At 42.3% G+C, this 5,122-nt stretch overlaps 1 pseudogene; it reads left to right on the top strand.

The window, feature by feature from the left end:
* The first annotated feature begins 301 nt into the window (after positions 1 to 301).
* LOC137757159 (E3 ubiquitin-protein ligase Hakai-like) lies at positions 302 to 1,925 on the top strand (annotated as a pseudogene).
* Positions 1,926 to 5,122: the final 3,197 nt, after the last annotated feature.

Genomic DNA, 5,122 nt, shown 5'->3' with positions numbered 1-5,122 from the left:
CCTCGGCACCAAAACTCTTCAAATATTCACTCTTTCTCCTTCTGCCGGACTTTCTCACTGCAAAGGAGGTTGGTAAGAAGAGGTCAAAGGTACGGTGACCTGGACGTACTTCCGCTTCCTGAACTCAAGAGAGTACGGCACACGCGCGCCCCAGGTCAGTAAGGTTGACTTCCGCTCCCCTCGTGCTCTGAGAGCTGAATCACGGAGCGCGCCCAACCATTCGATCGTAGTGCAGAGGACTGGTATGACTCCAGTGGGTAAAGCTTTTAGAAATGAGCAAGGATCTGTTGAAGATGTTTTTTGGGACTTTCAGATAAACATCTTAGGTGAAAAGGATGATACCCCAGTACATTTCTGTGACACATGCGAATTGCCAATTAAAATCTATGGGCCGGGGCTTCCCTGGTGGCGCAGTGGTTGAGAGTCTGCCTGCCAGTGTGGGGGACGCGGGTTGGAGCCCTGGTCTGGGAGGATCCCGCATGCCGCAGAGCGACTCGGCCCGTGGGCCACAATTGCTGGGCCTGCGCGTCTGGAGCCTGTGCTCGGCAACGAGAGGCCGCGATGGTGAGGGGCCTGCGCACCGCGATGAAGAGTGGCCCGCGCACCGCGATGAAGAGTGGCCCCCGCACCGCAATGAAGAGTGGCCCCCGCTTGCCGCAACTAGATAGGGCCCTCGCGCAGAAATGAAGACCCAACAAAGCCATACATACATACATAAATTAAAAAAGAATGTAAGCAGACAAGAATAGCATTAGAAAATTTTAAAAAAATAAAAAATTAAAAAAATTTAAAAAAAAAATCTATGGGTGGATGATTCCATGCAAGCATGCTTTTTGCTATGCCTGTGCTATTTTACATGGAAAAGAAGGCAGTAAGATGTTCCCAGGCTGTAGTAATCCTGTGGAACGAATTGAGAAGCATACGCAAGGTTCTCTCTTCATGTGTGGCACTGTTCAAGGATGCAAGAGATCGTGTTTGTCTCGAAGAGACTTAAAGGCTCATCAACCATGGCCATACAAGAGCTGAAAACTCTCTTGCCCGTACTCAACTTGAAAATGTTCATTCTGCATGTTGTCCCACCACCTACTGAAATCTGATCATCTTATAACACCGCCAGATGAGCATCATATGAACCATATTCTGCCAAAGCAATACCTTATGATACTACTACCTCCTTTGCAAAGTGTTCGCACAAGCCATATAATCTGCCACAAGAAGATATTAGTGCTCCTCCAGCAGAGTTCATTGTCCATGAATTCACCTCTATATCTTTCAGTGAGTCAGGAAGCTGAGTCAGAAAACCTTTACATTTCAACAAGAAAACATAGCAATTTAGTAACTGTCCCTATTCAGAATGACTCAAATTCGGGTACTTGAGAACCACTACCTCCTGCCTCTGCAATTGCTCACCATCATCCTGAATATCAGGGTCAACCAGTGGTATTGAACTCTCATGGAACTATGCCTCCACAGCAATATTTTACCACGCTACCTCCTCTGCAATCAATAAGTCATCAAAGGCCACATCCTTTCCAGGCCACAGGTACTTTTCACTTGATTCATAGCCACGCTTCAGGTGCATCAGTGACTTCTACTCCACCACCCTCTCCATAGACCTATTATTGCTCAGATGCCACCTTATATGAAATATCTTCCACCAGGACCTACCTCACCTCAACAGGGTAATCCACCTGTAAGTACACATCCTTCTCACCATTATAATGCTCACTCTTTACCCCAGTTTACTGAAGATCAAGGAACTCTGGGCACTCCATTTATATAACTAGGGGAAGTAAGTCATGTTATGTGGCCTGCACCCAGAGGACCACCCCTTCCTCCAGGAAAGCAGCGTCTTCCTTTCTCAAACCTCACTTCTTGGACTACACTTCCCAGATCAGACAAGATATAAACCATATTACCAGTAGTAATAGTAAATATTTTTGAACAGAAGATATGAGGGGAAGAAAAGTATTGTCAACCTTCTCATTAAGCTTTGACCATTTGGGGAAGGAAAAGCACCTCTTACAGAAGTGGCTATAAAACATTTAAAGTCTTGTCTCTTAAAATGGTTTTAAACCTTGATCTTGGGAGTGATTTTAAGTACTTTACTACAGTGCAGATAAGTGGCTCAGTTGAGATTAACTATGCTTTAACAACTTTGTTCCTCTAGTATGGTAAATTGATCCCAGAAGTGACCATTTGCAATATTATATCCTGGGCGGGGGAGGGGGGGCGGGGACTGTGTTCTGCTTTCAAAAGTGTTGTTTTTATTAAACCCAATGTTTAGTTTTTCTTGTGATACATTTTGTTAACCTGGGTAAAAAGAGTAAATTTCAATATGGTTGCAAAAGAACAATAAGGCCTTTGTACACAAATCTGTCTCCCTGTAACTTCCAACGTTCTTGTTTCTAGGCCCAAATTGCTTTTTCTTTACTGTAGCTTAGGCTCTGTGGCCCAAACCACCTGCAGGCTGAGCTCTGCCCTGGATTCTAGACACCACACAAACCAGAAGTATTTAAGCAGTTCTAGCCCAAATCTGTCAAATCCAGCATCAAATCCCTCTTACTACTCCAACCCTGATCTTATGCCCCAGTTTTAATGGGCCATTGCCCCTTTCCTGTGTTAAAAGATGAACTGAGGCATATTAAAATTTTTAAGAGTTATGAATTCAAATCAGGCAGCATTCAATCTAGCAGATAGAAAAGAGCTCTGAGGAGCTCTATAAAATGAGCAACTTTTATAGGCAGAAGGGAACAGGAACAAGGAAGTTACCCTAGGCAAAAAAGCAGATTGGTTATTGCAAGGTTACTTTCCTTTAGGGGATGGCAGGGATTAGTTAGGCAGGTTGCCTAACTAGTGCCGATAAGGTGATTTCTGGCTGATTGGGTTAAGATTCCATGTCTGGGAGAGCCAAAGCTGTAATTAAGTCAAGTCTCAGTTTGGTGACCTGGGACTTAGCATAAGTGACTCCATTTTGTTGTCTTGTTTCTAACACCTGAGAGCCAGTGCTCACCTCATACTCAAGTTCCAGTTACTAAGGCTGTTTCTTCTTCCTATCTGTGAGTCCCTATCCAAGTAATATATTAGGTAGTATAGGCCGTCTATGACTTTTTCTTGCCAGTGTAAGGGTAAATAAAATCTTAAAAATTAAATTTTCCCTAGTGCCAAAAAGTAGAGAACTTTCCTCCTCCCATTTTCTTTTAGCATTTCCTTCAGAAAACTTGAGATTATAAATGCTAGCTCTGCCTCTGAAATATATGTAAATCTTTTTCAAAGCTAAATAAGCCTCTTGCAGTTTTACATCCCAGGAATGTCATTCCTGGGGCCAAGGAGCCATTTCTTTGAAAAATGAACACCAAGAGTGGTACCCTATCTCCCTGTCTGTGGGAATTTAGTTCCAAGATGTAACTTCTTGCTTGTAAAAAGGATGAGATTTTATTTTTGCTCTGGATAGATACAATTAATGTGTATGTAATAGATTAACATATATATATATATAAAACATATGTACATGTTAATGGGTTAACAAGTATATAAAAGGGTAAGAGTTCTTTTTTGTCTCTGCAATCTATTGCGGAGGAAGAAATTTTTCTCTACCCTTCTGGCTGGTCTAAGAGTTAAATTGACATGAGACAGATTAACAGGAGAAAAATCACACAAAAGTTTAATAACATGTATACATGGGAGAGACCCAGGAAAACTAAGTAACTGGCCAACATGGCTAAAGCCCTTACCTTAAATACCATCTTCAGCTAAAGACAGAGGAGGATGGGGGTAGTGGTTTGGGACTTCCAAGGGAGGAAGGCAATTCACATGGAGATAGAAAAGCAAATGTTTGGTAAACAAATGTTTGCTGGGCCAGGCAGGCAGAGACAATGGGACACAGAGCAGACTCTGATCTTTAGGCCCTGCCTAGAGTTCCCCCCAGCACACCTAGCCCATATTCTTTGCAGATAGCTCTGGTGATAACTCTATTCTGGAACAAACCCACTATCTACATTCTTTTAGGCAGTTCAAGGGAAGGTCAAAGTTTCTTTTAAGGCCCAAAGAGTCTTAATCAGCTTAAATTAATCCTCATGCCAAAGAGACTCATTTTAGGGTGGCAAATTTTGCTCCCCTACAAATCTCTTTAGCAGATTGCCTATGCTGCACATGGCAGTCTGGTTTAATGTTTATCAATTAATAAAACTATTTCATTCTTCTCCATGTTTTATAGAGAGGTCTTATTGGGTTGGCAGGAAGCTTTATGTTTGTTATTTCCCCAACAATTTGGCAATGAGGATAGGATCCATCTGGCAATTCCTGAATTGGGTGGATTGGCTGAAAGTCTTGTGGCCACACAAGAGTCATGTGAGTGACCCTGAATTATAAAAATTCTTTCTAGCTCTCCGCTCTTTTGGAATACTAGCCAGATGTGAATTACACTCTCCAAATTCAAGATTATATTATTGACTAAGTATAGGTGACACCAGTTCTAAAATCCCGTCAGGGTCACCATTGACTTTGTTGGTGGAAAAATATGGGAAGCCGGAAATGCTGCCTGCAGGTCTCCCACTCAAATTGCCAATACCTTTCTGTCACATTTGGAATGAGTATACATACGAGAATCCAGTCTTACAGTGGCCTGAGGACTGTTTCTTTTCATTCGGACAGATTAACATATTTACCGGGGTTCTTAGAAGTACCTCATTCTAAGCATATGAATTACTGGTATTTATCATGATTATCATTCTAAGGAGAGAGTGAAAAATTATTTGATAACTAGGAAGAAAGATTGAGAAAAACTAAGAAACTCAAGAATTAAAGTCACTTTCTCTTACACAGAACTGCCCTCTCTTCTCTGCTATCCCAGCTTTCTCTCTGAGTCTCTTTATCTTTCCCTATTTCAAATCAACTCCTGGGAAGAAGGCAGGTGATCTTTTAGATGGGCGGTTCCTTCCATTAGACTTCCCTGCAAGGAGAGACAAGGGTACAACTTCTCCAGCTGTTAATGAATTATTTGCCCTGCTTGAGGGCATATGTTTGTATGCCTCATGTTCTAGCCTGACTCCACTTCACATCTCAGCCCTTGAATCCACCTCCAAGAGTTGCTTAGCAAACACTCACCATGTCACAAAAAAGC

Source organism: Eschrichtius robustus, chromosome X, assembly GCF_028021215.1.
Source record: "Eschrichtius robustus isolate mEscRob2 chromosome X, mEscRob2.pri, whole genome shotgun sequence".
In the NCBI taxonomy this organism is placed as follows: Eukaryota; Metazoa; Chordata; class Mammalia; order Artiodactyla; family Eschrichtiidae; genus Eschrichtius; species Eschrichtius robustus.
The sequence above is the reverse complement of the archived record's forward strand: the minus strand, read 5'-3'. Positions and strand labels throughout refer to the sequence as shown.